Source organism: Pteronotus mesoamericanus, unplaced genomic scaffold (assembly GCF_021234165.1).
Source record: "Pteronotus mesoamericanus isolate MK-2021 breed Mesoamerican mustached bat unplaced genomic scaffold, CSHL_Meso_final contig_100, whole genome shotgun sequence".
In the NCBI taxonomy this organism is placed as follows: domain Eukaryota; kingdom Metazoa; phylum Chordata; class Mammalia; order Chiroptera; family Mormoopidae; genus Pteronotus; species Pteronotus mesoamericanus.
The window spans coordinates 1,288,750-1,309,969 of NW_026554999.1; the positions used below are offsets into that span (position 1 = coordinate 1,288,750).

The 21,220-nt window shown below is 36.5% G+C and overlaps 1 pseudogene; it reads left to right on the forward strand.

Moving 5' to 3' along the window:
* Positions 1-1,667: 1,667 nt before the first annotated feature.
* On the forward strand, positions 1,668-14,816 carry LOC129072311 (elongation factor 1-beta-like; annotated as a pseudogene).
* The last annotated feature ends 6,404 nt before the right edge of the window (positions 14,817-21,220 follow it).

Below are 21,220 nucleotides of genomic sequence, written 5' to 3' on the forward strand. Positions count from 1 at the left end.
TTGGGCTGCTTCCATATCTTGGTGATTGTAAATAACACTGCAATGAACACTTGAGTGCTTACGTTCTTTCGAATAGTGATTTGGGTTCCTTTGGATATATTCCCAGAGGTGGGATCACTGGTTCAAAAGGCAGATCCACTTTTAATTTTGTGAGGTGTCTCCATACTGCTTTCCACAGTGGCTGCACCAGTCTGCATTCCCACCAACAGTGCAAAAGGGATCCCCTTTCTCCATATCCTTGCCAACACTTTGTCAATTTATTGATAATAGCTAGTCTGACAGGTGTGAGATGGTATCTCATTGTGGTTTCAATGTGCATTTCTCTGATGATCAGTTTTGCTGAACATCTTTTCATATATCTATTGGCTATTCGTATGTCCTCTTTGGAGAAATGTCTATTAAGGTCCTTTGCTAATTTTTATTAATTAAATCTAATTCACCAGAAAAAGAACTTAAACTGACTAATAGTTTATACCTCTCAGGATGAAAACAATAAATGACAGTATCAATTACTATGTTCTTGATGTAATTATTATTATTTTTGAGTGAGTATGGGAGTGGCAGTTGAGGATGGTAAGTGAATAAAACTTGTGAAGAAGAGTAAAATATTGTAACTTAAAAAAATGAAGTATGATCTTGGGGAATATATTTTAAGTATAGCATATGTATTTTTCTCTCCCCTTTTCCATTTTTTCTTGTCATTTTTCCTCTCAATCTTCTCTTTGGCAAAAAGTGGAGAGATAAATAAACTTGTTAGTTTATTGATTCCTATTAATATGGCAGGTTTTATGTAATTGTTACCTTGAATGCTGCTCAAATATATATATAAAATATATATAAATATGTATATTTATAAATATAGATATATGTAAAATATATAAATGTATACTTTAGTAATTTTTTACCCAATGAATATTAACATGTATTAGCTGAGTAGATATATTTTTATGTGGCTAGTGTTGCAGCAATTTTCCTGGCTTCACAAGAAACCATTTAAATTTGATTCTGAGTTGTAGTCCACTCCAAACATGTGCCAGATATATGTTTTAGTGTCATTATAACTAGCTAACTGGACTCCAAACTACAGTCAGGCAAAGCAAAAAGTGTAATGATACACAGAATTAACATAATGAAAAGAATCACATATAAATAATGAACAATAATTGATTCATAAACAAATGTGTAAATGTCCATAAAATTACCAATTGGTTTGTTCTGAAAATGCTTTTAATTGAACAGGAATCTAGTGCTTTTGAAAAGTAATAAAATGATCATACATAGATATCAAGGTATCTCTTTGTTCAACAGGTACAAATCAGGCACTAACTCCTGATTTTACTCTTAATTGACCATGACATACTAAATAAACTTGACTGTCAGAATTCTTCATCCTTTTATATTATTTAATGTCTCATTAACATCTATTGTTACCTCTATAGCCTTTATGATACATTCCATTCTTTCCTACTCTTCATTATTTGAGGGCCAACTCTGAAGATGATAGTGTGATGGATATAAATCTGTGCTAGAAATTAAATAAATATAGTTAACTTACATTCACAGCTGGTATTAGCTAAAGTCTTGAGTTTCACATAAAATTTCTTCGATTACCTTTTTCCAACATAGTGTAGGACTTAACTGAATCTCTTTATAAGACAACTTGAAACATGGCATTTAGCAAAGAGAATGGCCTCAAGGAATGTACACCCAACCTCATTGAGAAAATCCTGACACTATTTGAACTGGGATTTCAAAAAAATGATATTGGGGAGAATGAAAGATTCTGTAAGATAAAAAATACCTTATTTTTTCCAAAGAAGAAGAAGAAAAAGGAGAAGGAAAAGAAGAGAAGAAAAACAAGTTTGCAAACTGTAGATTGGTACTCTCATTATCATTGTGGAGTAAATTATTGAGAGGGTAGTTCAGAAATTCTTGCAGAAGTAATTGTCTCTGGCCAATGTGGTAAGGCAAGAAAGACATACAAAAAATGTAAGAACTGGAAAGGAAGAGACACAAAACTTAAGACAACCAACAGACTATTACAGCTAATGAAAAATACAGGTTCCAATGGCAAAAACCAAACAAAACAACAAACAAAAACAAGTTATTTTATATTTGCATTAACCAATTAAAAATATAATAGAAAATATTATGCCTTTTATTATAGCAACAAAACCTGAAGTATATAGAAAGTGACCTAATAAAAATAGAAAATATTTATAGAAAAGTATTAAAATTCTTTTAAAAGAACTAAAGAAATTTGTCTAATATCTCACAGCTTTTAGAGGAAAGTTTGAAACATTGTAAACATTGAAGAAATATTCATTAAGTAAATGAATGAGCCTGAATAAATGGAGAGATAGGCCATTTGCCCAGGTGAGAAAGTTAACATTGTAGAACTCAATTAAAAAAAAAAAATGTTCAGAGCAGTTCCAATACTATGGGGGAAGCCACAGAAGAAATGAAATTGGTAATGTAGTATAAGGGAGAATAACAACAACAAATGTAAAAATAAAATAAAATAGTGGCCAGGCATATACTGATGATGATAGGGCACCATGAACCAATCAATTCAGCAATGAGTATCTGAGAACCAGGATGGGCAAAAAAGAAATAGCACAAAATTTTCAATTAACTGAAGCTGGGAAATGATGAAATGAAGGTGGAAGATAGGACTGATGTACTTGGTAGTGGTCACCATCCAAGGAGAGCTTGATAAACTGACTGATGAGTTGACCTGAGCAAGATCAAATGCGATAAACAGAAGGGAAGAGTCTTATTCTTAGGTCTAAAAACCAAATGGCAACAACACATTATAAAGAGACATGCCTTAATAATATCACATGTGAACAATATTTAAGAGTTTAGTTCACTTTAAAGTCAATATGAATTAACAGGATAATATCACTAACCCCTCTGTGAAATAAGGTATCTATTTTTAGGCTGCATTAATAAAGTATAATTATATAAAATTACAATTATCAACTCTGTAAGCCCATCCTTCCAACATCAATACTTACCTCCCTCTGGCATCTAAAGTATATGAATCTTTTTCTCCTAAATCGCTGGTCTCCTGGTATTTTCTGTCTGGCAGGTCCTGACTGGCATTTTCTGTCTGGCAGGAGGAAGAAAGAGAGACAGAGAGAGAAACATCAATGTGTGGTTCCCTCTTGTACGTCCCCAACTGGGGACCTGGCCGGCAACCCAGGCCTGTGCCCTGACTGGGAATCGAACCAGTGACCCTTTGGTTCACAGGCCAGCACTCAGTCCACTGAGCCACACCAGCCAGCCCAAATCTTTTTCTATTTTTAAATCATATTTTATTGATTATGCTATTACAGTTGTCCCAATTTTTCCCCCTTGGCCCCCCTCCACTCAGCACCCTCCAACCCTCCAACAATCCTCAAACCATTGTTCATGTTCATGGATCATATATATAAGTTTTTTGGCTACTCTATATCCTATACTGCACTTTATATCCCCATGGCTATTCTGTAACTATCTATTTGAACTTCTTAATCCCCTCACTTCTTCACCCATTCTACCCCACCCCCGCTCATCTGACACCCATCACGATGCTCTCTGTATCCATGATTCTGTCTCTGTTCTTCTTGTTTACTTAGTTTGTTTTTTAGATTCGATTGTTGATAGATATGTATATGTTGCCATTTTATTGTTCATAGTTTTGAGCTTCTTCTTTTTCTTAAATAAATCCCTTTAAACATTTCATGTAATAATGGTTTGGTGGTGATGAACTCCTTCAGTTTTTTCTTATCTGGGAAGCTCCTTATCTGCCCTTCAATTCTAATAATAGCTTTCCTGGGTAGAGCAATCTTGGCTGTAGTTCCCTGCTTTTCATAAGTGAATATTTCTTGCCAGTCCCTTCTAGTCTGCAAAATTTCTTTTGAGATATCAGCTGATAGTCTTATGGGAACTGCTCTGTAGGTAACTAACCATTTTTCTCTTGCTGCTTTTAAGACTCTCTCTTATCTTTAACCTTTGGCATTTTCATTATGATGTATCTTGGAATGGGCCTCTTTGCATCCATGTTGTATGGGACTCTTTGTGCTTTCTAGACTTGCATGTCAATTTCCTCCACTAAATCAAGGAAGTTTTCTTTCACTGTTTTTTCAAATAGACTTCCAATTTCTTGCTCTTTCTCTCCTCTTTCTGGTATGACTTTCATGCAAATGTTGAACCTCTTGAAGTTGTCCCAGAAACTCTTTATACTACCCTTATTTTTTTTGGATTCTTGATTCTTCTTGTTTTTCTATATGGTTTTTTTTTTTGCTTCCTTATGTTCCAAATCATTGATTTGATTCTCAGCTTCATCCACTCGACTGTTGTTTGCCTGTAAATTGTTCTTTATTTCAATTAGTGTATCCTTCATTTCTGACTGGATACTTTTTATGCTGCTGAGGTTCTCAATAAGTTCCTTGAGCATCCTTACAACCAGTGTTTTGAACTCTATATCTGATAAATTGCTAATCTCCATTTTGTTTAGTTATTTTTCTGGAGTTTTGATCTGTTCTTTCATTTGGGCCATGTTTCTTGGTCTGTTCATTTTGGCAGTTTCCCTGTGTTTGTTTATATGTATTAGGTAGAGCTGCTTTGACTCTGTGTCTTGGTAGTGTGGCTTAATGTAGTATGTGTCCTGTAGGGTCCAAAGGTACAGCCTCCCCCATCACCCAAGCTGGTTATTTGAGTTACCTCTTTATGTGGGCCAAGTACACCTTCCTTTTGTAGTTGAGACTTGGTTGCTGTTGGCAGATCAATGGGAGGGATTTTCCCAGACCAGTCAGCTGCAAGGACTGGCTGTGATCACTGACCACCAACCTTTGCACTCTGTGAACATCAGCTGTGCAGGGGTGGGTGTTGCTGCTCCGATGTGTTCTCTAGCTGTCCACTGGGTAGACAGGCCCTGGGATATCCTGGGTGGTGCAGGCCAAGTTCAGCCCTCGCCTGTGTTTTGCCCCAGGCACCCTGCCTGAGCTATAAAGGAATCTGAGGTGGCTGCTACATGTGCTGGCCTTGGAGATTCCCAAAGCCAAGCTGTGAAACTAGGCTGGATGCTGCTAGTGCCAGGCCCAGGGCTCATTGAGGCCAGCTGCTGCTTGTTTGATAGGATTTAGGAATTTGTGAAGCTTGAGCCTAGACCAGCCATTCATATGGAAAGTCAGCTTGGGTGGCCTGTAAGTCGGATGGGGAGGAGCCTCTGGGGAACTCCATGTGAGTCAAACAGTGTTAGCCAGGTTAATGGAGTCTCAGTTATGGCACCAGCTTGCTGGCTTTGTTGGGGGAGGGTTTAGAAAAGGGACAATGGCCTCTGGCCTCTGCTCGCCTTGATGTCAAACACTTTAGTTTCTCCCTGTATGCCACTGGTGCCTTTCAAGCTGCTACCATGGTGCTAGAGCTCAGAGAGAGTGAGTATAAATAAGTCCGTGTGTGGGTTCTTTAAGAGGAACTGCTTGGGGCTCTAGAAGTTTCTTCTACCTACTCAATCCCTGCTGGTTTTTGCCACCAGAAGTTATGGGGACTTATCTTTCTTGCACTGGAATCCTGGGCTGGGGAGCTGGTGTGGGGCTGGGACTCATAGCTCCTGAGATAGCCCTCCCTAATTTTAATTCACCACACTTGGGTGTAGGACAAGCCCTTTCTGTGCTTGTGCCCCTCCTACCAGTCGGGATGGATGTGGTTTCTTTAATTCCATAGCTGTCAGACTTCCATTCAATTCAATTTCATAGTTGTCAGACTTTCATTGAACTAGATTTATGATGATTCTGAGTGATAGTTGTTCTGTATTTTAGTTGTAATTTTGATGTGATTGTGAGAAAGGGTGAGCTATGTCTGCCTATGCCACCATCTTGACCAGAAGTCCTATAATCTTTTTCTTTCTGAAATTTGGTAAAGCATTTCCATCTTCCATAATTTCAATCAATTGTTCTTGTGAACTAATTAAAAAGTGTTACTTCTCAATATTTTTAACAAAAAACACTCCTCTCAAACTTTATTTACAAAATCTTAGAACAACTTCAAAAATTGCATTTTTGTGTTTTTAAGTGCAGAAATGAGGACATGTTCACATATGCTCTGTCCATACATGCTTCTTTTTTGCTTTCTCAATCATTGCTAAACTTTCACCTTTATTCTGAAATGAGAGAATGTTTGTTGTTTATTAAACACAAATTTTAAGAGCAGTTTTAGTTTTACAGCAAAATTGAGAGGAAGATGTAAAGATTCCCCACATAACTCCTCCTGCCACATATGCTTCCTCTGTTATCAACATCACTCATTAGAATAGTGGGGTTTTTTTTTTGTTTTTTTTTTTTTGTTTTTTACCAGAGATGAACCTACATTGACACATCACAATAGCTAAAGCCCACTGTTTACCTTAGGTTTCACACTTGGTGTTGTACATTCTATGCATTTAGACAAATGTATAATAATATATACCCATTATTATATCATACAGAGTATTTTCACTGCCCTAGAAATCCTCTCTGTTCTGCATATTCATTTCTCTTTCAACCTCCTTCCCTGGCAACCACTGATCTTCTCATTGTCTCCATAGCTTTGCTTTTTCCAGAATGTCGTATAGTTGGAAGCATACAGTATGTCCTGTTTTTAGACTGGTTTCTTTCACTTAGTACTATGCATTTATTTACTCCATGCCTTTTCATGGCTTAGTAGCTTATTTCTTTTTAGTACTAATAATATTCCACCATCTGAATGGATATATCCATTCACCTAGTGAAAGATATCCTGGTTGCCTCCATGTTTTGGCAATTAAGAACAAAACTAATATAAATATCCCTGTACGGATTTCTGTGTGGATGTAAGTTTTCAATTCCTTGATTAAATACTAAGGATTGTGATTGCTGGATCTGATGCTAAGAGTATGTTTAGTTTTGTAAGAAGCCACCAAGCTGTCTTCCAAAATGACTCTAACATTTTGCACTCCTGTCAGCAATAAATAAGAGTTTCTGTTATTCCATATTCTTGCCAGTGTGTGATGTTGTTAGTGCTGTGGATTTTGGTCATTCTAACAGGTATATACTGATAGCTCATTGTTGTTGACATTTTAATTATAATGTGTCTTAATGTGGTCCTCTTTGTGTCCACCTTGTTTAAGATCATCTGCAGTTCCTGGGCTTGTGTGTCTATTTACTTCACCAAGTTTGGGAAATTTCTGTCATTTTTTTTTTTTCAAATAGGTTTTCAATTCCTTGCTCTCTCTCTTCTTCCACCACAGCCATGATGTGAATGTTGGCACACTTAATGTGGTACCAGAGCCTCTTAAATTATCCTCATTTTTTGGAATTCTTTTTCCTTTGTGCTGCTGTGATAGGGTGTTTTCTGCTACCTATCTTCCACATGACTGATTCTGTCCTCTATATCTAATCTACTTTTGATTCCTTCCAGTACATTTTCATTTCAGTTATTGTATTTTTAATTTCTCTTTTAAAAGATTTTATATATTTATTTTTAGAGAGAGGAAAAGGGAAGGAAAGAAAGAGAATGTGAGAAACACCAATGTGTGAGAGAAACATCCATCAGTTGCCTCCTACACACTCCCAACTGGAGACCTAGCCCAAAACCCAAGCGTGTGCTCAGACTGAGAATAGAACTGGTGAACTTTTGGTTTGTGGGATGATACCCAACCCACTGAGCCACACCAGTAGGGCTGTATTCTTAATTTCTGACTGGTCTGTTTTTCTGGTTTCTATTTCCATTTTTATGTCTATCTCTTCACTGAAATTCTCCCTGAATTGATCTATTCTTCCCCTAAGTTTGTTGAGCATCCTTATAGCCACCGTTTTGAACTCTGCACCTGGTCGACTTCTTGTCTCCATTTTGTTTAGTTTTATTTTTCCTGGAGTTTTGATCTTTGTTTGGGCAGGGGCATGTTTCTCTGTCTCCTCATTTTGGCTGTGTCCCTGTGTTTGTTTCTGGGTATTAAGTAGTGCTTCTATGTCTCTTGATTTTGGTAGAGTGGCCTCATATAGTAGGTGTCTTGTGGGGCCCAGTGGTGCAGCCTTCTTGGTCACCCGACTGGGGCACTTCAGGGGCACCATGCGGAGCATCTTTTCAAATGCTTATTTGCCATGTGCATGTCTTCTTTGGTGAGTTGTGTGTTCAGATCTTTTGCCCATTTTTCAATAAAGTTGTTTTCTTCTTGTTGAATCTTTAAAATTCTTTGTATATTCTCAATAACATTCCTTTAACACATGGTATATTTTGCAAGTATTTTATTCCATCTGTGTCTTGTCTTCTAATTTGCTTGATATTGACTTTGCAGAGAAGAAGTTTTAAACTTTAATAAATCCAGCTTATCAACAATTTTTTTCATGGAGAATATATTTGATGTTATATGTGAAAAGATATTTGTTTTTTACATTTAGCTGTATAATCTATTTTGAGCTAATTTTTGTAAAAGGTCTGTGCCTTGATTAATTTTTTTGCATGTTGATGTCCAGTTCTGGCACCATTTGTTGAAAAGACTATATTTACTCCATTGTGTTGCCTTTGCTTCTTTGTCAAAGATCTGTTGACTATATGGGGTTCTCTTTCTTGGTTTTCTATTATGTTCATTGACCTATTTGTTTATTGTTTTGCCAATACATATTGTCTCGGTTACTGTAGCTTTATGGTATGTCTTTAAGTCAGGAACCATCAGTTTCCCAACTTTGTTCTCTCTTTCAATATTGTGTAGGCTATTCTCTGTCTTTTGCCCTTCCATAAAAATTTTACATCTGTTTGTCAGTATTCATAAAAAAATTTGCTGGGACTATAGTGTTCATATAATATTTAAAAAAAATCTGCTAGTTAGCACTTGGGCCTAAGGAAGTCTACATCAAAACATATCATAATTAGAATGGCAAGGCTTAAAGGTAACAAGGAGAGAATCCTAAGAGCTGCAAGGGAAGAGCAGCTAGTTACATACAAGGGAGCGCCAATTAGACTGTCATCTGATTTTCTAGCCAACACATTTCAGGCCAGAAGGGAGCAGCATGAAATGTTCAAGGTGACAAAAAGCAAGGACCTACAAAAAGGCTAGTTTACCTAGCAAAGACTATCACTTAAAACTGAAGGAGAAACAGGCATTTCTCGGACAAGAAAATGCTAAAGGAATTTGTTATACTAATCCAGTACTCTAACAAGTGTAAAAGGGTTTGTTTTAAGAAAAAGAAGAAGAAACAGAAAAAAAAGACCAAAAAAACCCTAACAATAAAGTGGTACTAAATATGTATCTATCAAAAATCACCTTAAATGTGAATGACTTAAATGCTCCAACCAAAAGACATAAGGTAGCTGAATGGATAAGAAAACAAGACCCATATATATGTGGCTGCCAAGAGACACGTCTCAGATTGAAAGATACAGACTAAAAGTAAAGGCTTGGAAAAAGATATTTCATGCAAATGGAAAAGGAAAAACCTGCGGTAGCAGTACTTATATTTGACAAAGTAGACTTTAAAACCAAGGCTATAGTAAGAGACAAAGAAGGACACTATGTAATGATAAGGGAACAATACAACTAGAGGATATAATCTTAATAAACATTTACTCACCCAACATAAGAGTACCTATATATGTAAAGCAGAAATACAATTATAGTTGGGGATTTTAACACCCCATTGATTTTAATGGATAAATCTTCCTGAAAGAAAATCAACAAGGAGACAGCAGCCTTAAATGACACACTAGATCAAATGAATTTATTGATATCTTCAGAGCATTTCATCCCAAAGGAGCAGAATATACATACTTTTCAAGTGCATATAGAACATTTTCTAAGATAGACCACATGTTAGGACACAAGACAAGCCTCAATAAATTTAAGAAGATTGAAATCATATCAAGCATTTTCTCTGACCACAATGCTATGAAACTAGAAATCAGTCACAAGAAGACACTGAAAAACAAAGACATGGAAGTTAAATAATATGTTATTAAACAATAAATGGGTCTCTACAATTAGATCAAGGAAGAAATCAAAAGATGCCTTGAAACAAATGAAAATGAGGACACAACAATCCAAAGTCTGTGGGATACTGGGAAAGCAATCCTAAGAGGTAAATTCATAGCGTTTCAGGCCTATCTCAAAAAACAAGAAAAATCTCAAATAAACAATGTAACATTACACTTAAAGGAACTTGAAAAAGAACAATAACCAAAGTCCAAAGTAAATAGAAGGAAGGAAATAATATAGAACAGAGCATAAATAAATGAAATATAGTCTAAGAAAATGATAGAAAATGAATCCAAGAGATTGTTCTTTGAAAAGATAAACAAAACTTTAACTAAACTTATCAAGAAAAAAAGAAAGAGGACCCATATAAATAAAATTAGAAATGAAAGAGGAGAAATAACAACTGTCACCGAAGTAAAACAAAGGATGTAAGAAAATATTATGAACAACTATATGCCAATAAACAGGACAATCTAGATGAAATAAATTTCTATAAGTGTACAATGTTCCAAAACTAAATCAGGAATAATCAGAGAATCTGAATAGACATATTATACTTAATGAAATTGAAGCAGTAATTAAAAAACTCCCATCAAACAAAAGCCATGGACTGGATGGCATCACAGGTGAATTTTACCAAACATTCTGAGAAGAACTTACACCTCTCCTCAAACTATTTCATAAAATTCAAGAGTGAGAAAGCCTCTCAAGCTCATTTTATGAGGTCAGGATTATCCTAATTCTGAAACCAGATAAGAACACTACAAAAAAAGAAAATTATAGGCCAATATCCCTGATGAACATACATGCTAAAATTCTCAACAAAATATTAGCAAACCAAACACAGCAATACATCCAAAAGATCATACACCATGATAAAGTGGGGTTTATTCTGGGAATGCAGGATTGGTACAATATTCACAAATTAATAAATGTGATTCGCCAAAAAATAAAATGAAGGATAAAAACCACATGATCATGTGAATAGATGCAGAAGAAGAATTTGATAAAATCCAGTACCCATTTACAATAAAAGCTCTCAGCAAAATGGGATAGAGTAAACCTACCTAAACATCTTAAAGGCCATATATGACAAATCTACTGCCTGCATTATACTCAATGGGCAAAAACTACAAGTGTTCCCCTTAAGATCAGGAAAAAGACAGGGATGTCCACTTTCATCTCTCTTACATGGTACTGGAAGTCCTAGCCATAGCAATCAGACAAGAAGAAGAAATAAAAAGCATCCAAATTTGAAAGGAAGAAGTGAAACTGTCTTTATTTGCAGATGATATGATGCTGTACATAGAGAACCCCAAGGATTACACCAAGAAACTACTATGACTGGTAAATGAATTAAGCAAAGTAGCAGGATACAAAATTAATATCCAGAAACCAGTTGCATTTTTGTATGCCAATTACAAACTAACAGAAATGGAAATTAAGAAAACAATCCCATTCACAATTGCTTCAAAAAGAATAAAATACCTAGGAATAAACCTAACCAAGTATGTAAAAGACCTGAACTTGGAAATTATAAGACACTGAAGAAAGAAATTGAAGATACAAATAAATGGAAGCATGTATTGTGATTATGGATAGGATAAATTAACATCATTAAAATGTCCATATTACCCAAAGCAATCTATAGATTTAATGTAATTCCTTCCAAAATTCCAAGGACATATTACACAGAACTAGAACAGATATTTCAAAAATTTATATGGAACCCCAAAAGGCCCTACATAGCAACAGCGATCCTGAGAAAGAACAAAGTTGGAGGAATCATGCTACCTAACATCAAATTATATTACAAGGCCATAGAAATCAAAACAGCATGGTACTGGAATAAAAACAGATGGGGAAAAAAAGATCAATGGAACAGAATAAAGAGGTCAAAAATAAACCCACATCTTTATAGTCAATTAACATTTGACAGGAAGTAAGAACCTACAGTAGGCTAAAGATAGCATATTCAATAAATAGCATTGGGGAAATTGGACAGATATATGCCAAAAAATGAAATCAGACCACCTTCTTACACCATACACAAGAATAAATTCAAAATGGGTCAAAAACTTTGATGTTATACCCTATACCATAAAAAATCCTAGAAGAAAACAGAGGCAGCAAAATCCTGGACATTGCTTTTAGCAATATTTTATTGGATATATCACCCCAGGTGAAGGAAACAAAATAAAAAATAAACAAATGGGCCTATATCAAAATAAAAAACTTTTGCAGAACAAGGGAAATCATCAACAAAATAAAAAGACAACCCACAGAATGGGAGGATGTATCTGCCAATACATCTGATAAGGGGTTAATAAAATTTACAAAGTACTTCCAAACTCAATACCAAAAAAACAAACCACCCAATTAAAAAATGGGCAAAGGACCTGAACAGACACTTCTCCAAAGAGGACATACAGATGGCCAATGGACATATGAACAGATGCTCAACATCATTAATCATCAGAGAAATGCAAATTAAAACCACAATGAGATACCATCTCACACCTGTCAGAATGGCTGTCATCAACAAATCAACAAACAAGTGTTGGCAAGGATGCAGAGAAAGGGGAGCCCTTTTGCACTGTTGGTCAGATTGCAGACTGGTATAGCTACTGTGGAAAGCAGTATGGAGATAACGTTAAAGATTAAAAATGGATCTGCATTTTGACCCAGCAATCCCACTTCTGGAATGTATCTGGAGGAACCCAAAACACTAATTCGAAAGAACATAAGCACCCCTATGTTCATTGCAGCATTGTTTACAATTGCCAAGATATGGAAGCAGCCCAAGTGTCCATCAGTAGATGAGTGGATAAAACAACTATAGGACATTTACACTATGGAATTCTACATGGCCATAAAAAAGAAGATGGGTGGACCTGGAGAACATTATGCTATGTGAAATTGTGAGTCAGAGAAAGACAAATACCACAATATTTCACTGATATGTGGAACCTAATGAGCAATCTGAACAGACAAGCAAAATAGAGACAGACTCAGAAAGCAGGATGACAGCAAAGGGGAGTGGGGAGTTTAGAGGATGGAGGAATTGAGCAAAAACTAAAAAGGACTCATGGACACGGACAACAGTGTGCTTGTGGGGAGTAGAGGTATAAGGTGACTAAATGGTAATGGGAAAAATACAATAATAAACTGAAAAAATCTTATAGGTAGTATGCTAATGACAATCTATTCTTATAAAAAATAGTAAGCACATTTTGTGCTTTCATCTTTGTAAAAGAAAAATATGTAACTTGTTTTTAAATATGAAAGTTCTTTTAATGTTCTTTGTGGTGAGATTACAAATCTCTATGTAATACCTCAGATTTTCATGATTTTTTAACTTCATTCAAACATGAATTAAAAATACTGTAAGGATGTAGACTACATTTTGAAGTCTTTGTTTTTGTAAAATTTAATATCCTCAATGAAATGTTCATCTGGGCTCACTATTTTTGCACCCAAAGTTGCTTATAATGATGTAGGTAATGGCCTCTTCTTTTTTCCCCTCTTTTAGTCAGGTTTGTATTTATATGCAGTAGTTTGTTAACATAGTGATTTTAAAAGATGTTGATATAATGATAATATATATTCTCCATTACTACATTTTACTTTATTGGCTCACAAAAGGTTGTTTTTTGATATCCAAACACAAAGAAAGGCCTGCAGATAATATTTTTGGGCAATTTTATTGAGTTCCCAATTTTTACATTGTGAATCGGATTACGTACTTCACCTTTAGCCTTTGGCCGGGTATGAAGGAGGGAAACACCGCTCTATATAAGGAATTTTGGAGCCCTTTATACCTTTTTCTTTTAGTGCTTAGGGCCCCCTACCTGTGCTCTTTTCTTTTGCTGTTACCCAGCTGCCCAGATCAGGCGATGCTCTGAACTGTGGCGACCTGAACAGCCCCAGTGGCCCCCAGGTGCTCAGCAACTAGCTAGCAGACAAAAGCTACATCAAGGGGAATGTGACATTATAGGCAGATGTGGCAGTATTTGAAGCAGCCTCCAACCCACTATCTACCAACTTGTGTCATGCCCTCTGCTGGTACAATCACATTAAGTCTTACGAAAAGGAAAAGGCCAACCTGGCAGGAGTGAAGAAAGCTTTGGGCAAGTATGGCCTTGCTAATGAGGAAAACACCACAGGAAATGGAGCTGCAGATAGTAAAGATGATGATGACACTGATTTCTTTAGATGTGACAAAGAGGAAGCAAGCAAGGCAGTCAAGAAGCAAAGAGAAGAAAGCTTTGCACAGTATGAGTCAAACAAAGCTAAAAACCTTCGTTTGTTGCCAAGCCTCTCATCTTAATTAGAGGTGAAACTGGGATGACGAGAGGGCTATGGTAAAATTAGAGGAGTGTGTCAGAAGCATTCGAGCAGATGGTTTGGTCTGGGGGCTCTACCTTACTAGTTTCAGGGGGGTGTAGAATTAAAAATACGGTGTGTAAAGATGGTAAATTTAAAACAGATATGCTGAAGGAGCTGTCACTTAAAAAAAATTATCCTCACCTGAGGACACTTTTTCTCATTGTTTTGAGAGAGAGAGGAAGGGAGAGAGAGAAACACTGATGCAAGAGAGAAGCATCCTTTCATAGGCGCTTGGACCAGGGATGGAATCTGCAACCTAGGTATGTGCCCTGATGGGGAATCAAACCTGAACCCTTTTGGTTACGGGAGAATGCTCCAACCAACTGAGCCACACTGGCCAGGGCATCTTTTGAAGACTATGTGCAGTCTACGGATGTGGCTGCTTTCAACAAGATATAAAATATATCAGGGATCACTGCTGTTAAATACAAGCTATGAAAGACCAAAAAAAAAAAAAAAATGCTGGTTTTCATGTACTTTATTACTGACAGAGAGTCTAACAAATATCAAGAACCAAAACACTTTAGAAACAACTAACAACAATTTTATTCAACTGTTTGGCAAAATAAGGCATGGCAAAAGCGAGAAAAGGAAGGAAGGACTGATCCAATAAAGGGGGTGTTATCAAGCAGGTTCCTGTTGCGGGCAACTGGGACTCCCTCCCTCTCGTGAGCCTAGAAACCAATGTAGAATTTTTCTAAGTTGTTATCCTCCAGGCACAATCGTTTCCACCTCCCGACTGTCATTGGCTAGACATCAGTCACCAAGTGCTTCTGACGTACCTATCTGGGGATCTAGAACCCTCAGATTTAGGATATGGGTATTGTGGTGCCGAGGCGCAGGGCAACACGTGGGGAAGGTATGTAAATCCGGTCAATGTCTTATCTGCTAAAGTCACCACAGTGGCCTTCAGAGTACTTTGACCATGTTTTCTAAGACAGAGAGAACAAGTATTTTAAACCAAATTTACTACTCTTAAGTAAAATCAGTCAAAAGTAGGCTTTATTAATCTTTATTAAATTTAGTAAAATTTTGTAAAGTTCTCATATTCTAGATGTAAACCCATATCTTAATCATATTTGGTATATATATCTATATATCTCAGTGGTATATATTTTAATAGACTTAATATATTGTTGTTATTTTTACCTGACAGAGAGCACAAAAGGAGTAAAAGCACCAGCCTGGCCATTGTCTTAGCTCTTATTGTGTTACCCTATTAGTGTTATCTTTAGTTTAAAGGGTCTTTGAAGAGATCTTTATTTAGTCAATTGTTTTTTTATGAGGGTTTATTTATTTATAAGTAGATAATATCAGTATGTCTACTTAACTAGACACCATAAAATGCAACTTGTTAAATAAAAATAAAATGAATGATGGGGTGATGGTCAATTGTCCAGCCCTCTGCATTGTAGAATTTCCATTTTTTCTTCAGGGTCCTTTGCTTTCTGTATATGTCATTTGACAGTTTGACACTCAAACCTACTGAGGGTGCCAGTGTCAGTTCAAATGAAATATTAGTAAAGCTTAATATTCTTATAATTCTTGAGGTAAAAATCAAATAAAATAGAAGTTCTCATATTTTACCCCAGTGGATCATCTTGTGCATCCCCTGTGATATGTACATTCTAGTTTGGAGACCAGTAGAGTACAGGGCAAAACTCAGATGCATTAGCATGGCCTACACATCCTCCACCAGATAGCTCTTGCCTGTTTCTCCAAACTAAGCTCTTCTCTTGACATCCCCATATTGTGCATTTCAGTTAGAGAAAACATTTTGGAGTTCCCTGAATTTATCATGTTGAGTCATGTTTCAGAGATTTGATTATGCTACTGCTTCTTCCCATAATGCTCTTTTTTATGGACTACCTGGTAACACCTGCTCTATGAAACTTTTCCTGGCCCTTTCCTATTCCCAGGGAGCTCTGAAAACATGCGTGTCCTCAGCCTTAGCCCTCAGCTTGTTTGTTGAACATATTTGCTAATATTCTTGACTCCTTCTATAGATAGTATACCTAAGTCAAAGATGTTGTCTAATTATCTCTAGCACATGGTCCCAAAAAGGCACATAATCATGCTTGTTGAATTAACGACAGAGATGATAGTCTTATTGTACACTATGTTGGTCATCCAGCACAGAGGATTGTGTTTAACTCTGGGTGCCTCTTAAAGAAGGACTTGGAAAACTGATGTGTGCTCAGAGAAAAAGAATTCCAAACAATGTCATGAGAGCAATTCTAGCCTGGGCCTAATGTACAGAATGAAAGCAAAGAGGGATTCAGTTTTAATATAAAGAAGAATTATCTAACAATTAGAGCTGCTTGAACAGGATGAATGGCTTTGGGCTATGGTGATTCTCTGGCCACTGGAGGTGTTGAAATAAAGCCTGAATGGATAACCTCCTTAAACTGCATGAGCTCGCTGAACGAGAGCTTAAGCATCTGGAGCGATCAAGGTGCGAGGAGGAGAGTTTAGGTGATCTTTGGACTGTAAACAATCAAGCTGAGATTTGAAATCATTTGATATGTCTCATGATTAGTCTGATATTTAATATATATTTTTCCAAAATAAAGGGGGAGACTATTTGAAATGAACAGTTTGTCTGTAATTCATAGTCTCTGGATCTGGGTAAGATAAAGCAGTAATGCTACTTTCCCTTCTCAGGATTCAGGAGCTAAGCAAGTCTTCGAGCAAGTACTGATGCTGTTATTTTTCTTTGTGAGTGTAACTACAACCATTTAACTTTCTTCTTTTTATCTTAGAAGTGGGCTACCTTCACTCTGCCCAACCATGGATTTAAAATTTATAATCTGAGAGTCTATAACAGAGGCAGCTGTCTTAATCTTTTGTATATTTAGGGCTGCCTAGGACAGAATTTTAATATATTAAATCAATTAACTTAATTCAGGAAATAAATAGTAAGAATATATCATCTATTTAAATAACACTGTGAACAGTATAAATAGTCTAATTATAATACTCCTTTAAGGCATGAATCTCATAACATGGAAACTGAGGCTCAGTGAGGTTGAAGGGATTTGGCTAAATGCTGCACAACTAATTTGTTTCAAAACTAGATCACAATCTATCACGTCTAATTCCACTTCTGAGGTTTTCTGCATTTTACCTCACGGCCTCAAAATTAGAAGATGTGGTATCTCCTTTGAAGGACTTTTGCAATCTCACAAAGTGATAAGACATATCTATAAAACAGAGAATAACAGAAGTAAATCAAGTGCAATACATGTGTTAACAGCTAAGGAGTAGTTTGTAAGGTCAACAAGGTGAGAAATCACAGGCTAGTGGATATGGACATTTTTATTAAGAGCAAGTTTGAAAATAGCTGTGAAAGATAATTAGGCTTACAGAATTTTTCTTTGGGTCCCACAGTGTATGTCGGCTTTGTCCAAATTCACCAGCGCCCTTCCTTCTCTTTTATTTCTTTTTAGTTTTACTACGCTCTATCGTACCAACCAATAGGATGTAAGCATCTAATTGCAGCAAATTCTTATACATTTCAAGTGACCCCCACAAAAACAGGTTGCCATGGTAACCAAACAAAAAGGGACTAGAAAACAGAAGCAAAGTATTTACTTGACGTCTGATGGGCTCTCTGCACGATTTTCATTAGACCCATTGCTGGTTTTCTTTTAGGTTTGGGTGCCAGTTACTGTTTATTTTTGAAGCTATTAAAGGGTTGAAAACTTTATCAGGTATTTTTATATAGAAATTTATACTGAGCAGTAAAGTCATAGCTATTGATCTTTTAAATATATAAATCTTATTTAGAAAATGTTGATTTATTACATACATTTAAACCAGGATCTTACAACCCTTGCCAATGGAAATCAAGAGAACAGAGGGTCATTTGATGAGGGTAAAAAGTCTTTTAAGAATGTTACAGGAATGGGAGGTGATAGTTGATTTGAAATAATTTCATTAAAGGCCCTGCTATTTATTTTGCCACATCAGTAAGAAAAGTGTAGACTAACCAGTTGGCATAGAGACTTAATTGCTGATTATTTTATGTACAAAGTCTTTAATTAATAGACTATATAATTAAACAATCTACTGTGTCCTAGCTAGTTTTAATCCTTTGGTGAGGAAGATTTTGAGGATGAAACAGAAAGCCATTTAGGCTCATAAAATATGTCTAACATTTTCTGAATTGGGGAATAGACCCACTCTCTGCCTCCCTGCTATTGTCTTGGTACCCCTTTGAAGTATAAAAACATTAGAACTTCAAAGGCAGTTGGCATCTGCAGCTGATGGCAAACTCTGGAGGTGTAGACAGATACACAGCATGTCAGTAGGTGGTAGGTTTGCTAGGGATCTTGGCATAATTGCATTTTCTTTTTTAAAAAGGACAATTGAAATCTGTGTACAATAAATTGCTTCATCTGTCACTTTTTAAAGTAACACTCTATGTCTATCTGACAAAAATGTGATTCTACAATGTAAATGCCATTTGTAGGAATAGAAAACAAAGCTGATGCTTGTTTGGAAGCTTAATAGGCAGGAGAGAATTAAGTCGTCCCATTAAGCAGTAGATCTATGAATGTCACTGCTCTGTGTTAAAGATCCACCAATGTGTGTATCTGGAATTAGCTGTGTTAAACTAAAATACATTCTTTGCATCTTTCTATGCTAATTCTCTTGATCTAGCAGCTGAATGTGGAATTCCTGGAGCAAGATTTTTCTTCAAGGGATTTGCCTCTTAGGAGTAGAGTCAACATTATGCCAAGACTAACTAATTCTGCTCCAGGGTCACAGAGAAGAAAGGTAACAAATATACTACAATTTTTTTTTCCATATAAAGAAGACTTGTTTGTAGTAATAATAACAAAATACATAGGCAAACGTTCATTATGTATAGCTGTATTAATGCCTCAAATGTGATCTATGTTATTTTTGTACTTTGGGATGAGTATCTGATCCCTCTGTCTTATGAACTGGGTTTTTTATGTGAAAGATGATAATGCAGCCTTAACCAATGTCCCCAACATCTTACTACCATTGTAGCTGTAGACAAATAATTACAGTCAATGTGATGGCTTATTCCTATTTGGAGTGTTTCTATGCAGCGAACTCTCAATTCAGTCATTCTTGGAAAAGGAGGTGGTAGGTTTGAGTGAATTTTGGGAGTTGGGATCCAACAAGAACAGTTTGTATTTCAGCCTAAAGGTTAATAGAGACAGGTTTTGCTCTGAGAAAGGCTGATAGATATATTTCCATGCTAAAGTACCTGCATGTGATGTCTAGTACATGCACAGAAAAGGCCAGAATTTAAAGGCCTGAAAGCAACATTGAAAGACACTTGTAAAGAGTTCTTTACTGAAGTTAGGGAGATTGGGAGAATAACTTTGTCCTTTGTCTATCTCTAGTGAAAAATGTAGTTTGGTAATTAAAAATGATTCCTACCCTGACCAGGTGGCTCAGTTGGTTGGAGCATCTTCCCATACACCAGAAGATTGCTGGTTTTATTCCTGGTCAGGGCACATACCTAAGTTGCAGGTTCAATCCCTAGTTGGGGTGCATGCAGGATGCAACCGATCAATGTTTTCTCTCATATCGATGTTTGTTTCTCTCTCTCCCCCTTCCTTTCTCCCTAAAATCAATTAAAAAAAATCCTCGGGTGAGGATTAATAATAACAATAGCAATAATAATAATAAAATTAAAAAATGAAAGATGAATGCCGTGAAAAAAAGGACCCCTGCTTCATTCTGACTTGTCCCACAGCGGCATTTAAATGCTTGATTTTCTAACTTAGGAAATAATTGATATTGACTTTTCATCACTTAACTAATAGTCATTCTTTGTTCCATTTCTATTAATTAAGACTACTAATTGAAGACTTTAAATGTTTCAGATAATTAATACTGTTAATTAAGAGTCACCCAGCAAAATGCTAACGACTTTTCCTGGGTGTAGTCTTAATTATCTGAAAAATGTATTTAATGTTTTTGATAAATGGCCAAAGGATAATTTAAAAAAATTACTCCCCCTTATCAAACAGTAACAACAACCACCCTGCCATGCCCCCCTCCCCCCAGTAAAGGGTCTAGTAGACTGACCTCAGCTGCTTTCCATTTTTTCATTTGTCTGGTGAGCTTTGTCAGTAATCCCTTAAGTATTTGAAGGAATCCCTCTCTTTCTTTGGCCTCCTCTCTCCCACCGGCCCATTATCTCCATTAGCCTGCCTTAGAGAAAGAAGAGACATCCGTGACACGGTCTAACTTCTCTGAAGTCAAGAATGCCTTCAAAAGCAAAGTTTGGGCGGCCGAAGAAGGGGGAGCAGAGAAGGGGGCAACAGGGAGGGGGTAATGAATTGTAAACAAAGGGATAGCTGAGGATTGGCCCCTTCTTTCTGGGCACTCTGTGGAGCCTCTTTAGAGGCAGTGAAGAAAGTAAAATCAGGAGGCATCTTATAAAAGATGCTGTTTAAGGTTCTGACTTCTTCTTTTTTTAAAAGCTCTAATTTCTTAAGCTGATCTGTATAGAAGGAATAAAGGTGAGAGGAAAAAGACAAGCCAGGTGGCCAGGTACAAATCTAGTCCAGTTTTCAGTTATGTCTGTTATTTTTTAAAAGGGACTATGACCTTCTCTATCTGGCAATATACCATAGGAACCAAAATGGGTAAACTATGGCATCACATGGCTGAAGTTTCCTGGACCAATATCTAAATATCCTCAAATGCTACCCCAATTAAAGGAGTGTGGGCTCTACAGACATCAGCCCTGACAAAAGCCATAGTTTTTGTTTGTTTTAATTTCAGTAAGGGGTGTCCAACCCGCAGCCCGCAGACTGCATGTAGCCCAGGTGGCTATGAATCCGGCCCAACACAAAACTGTAAATT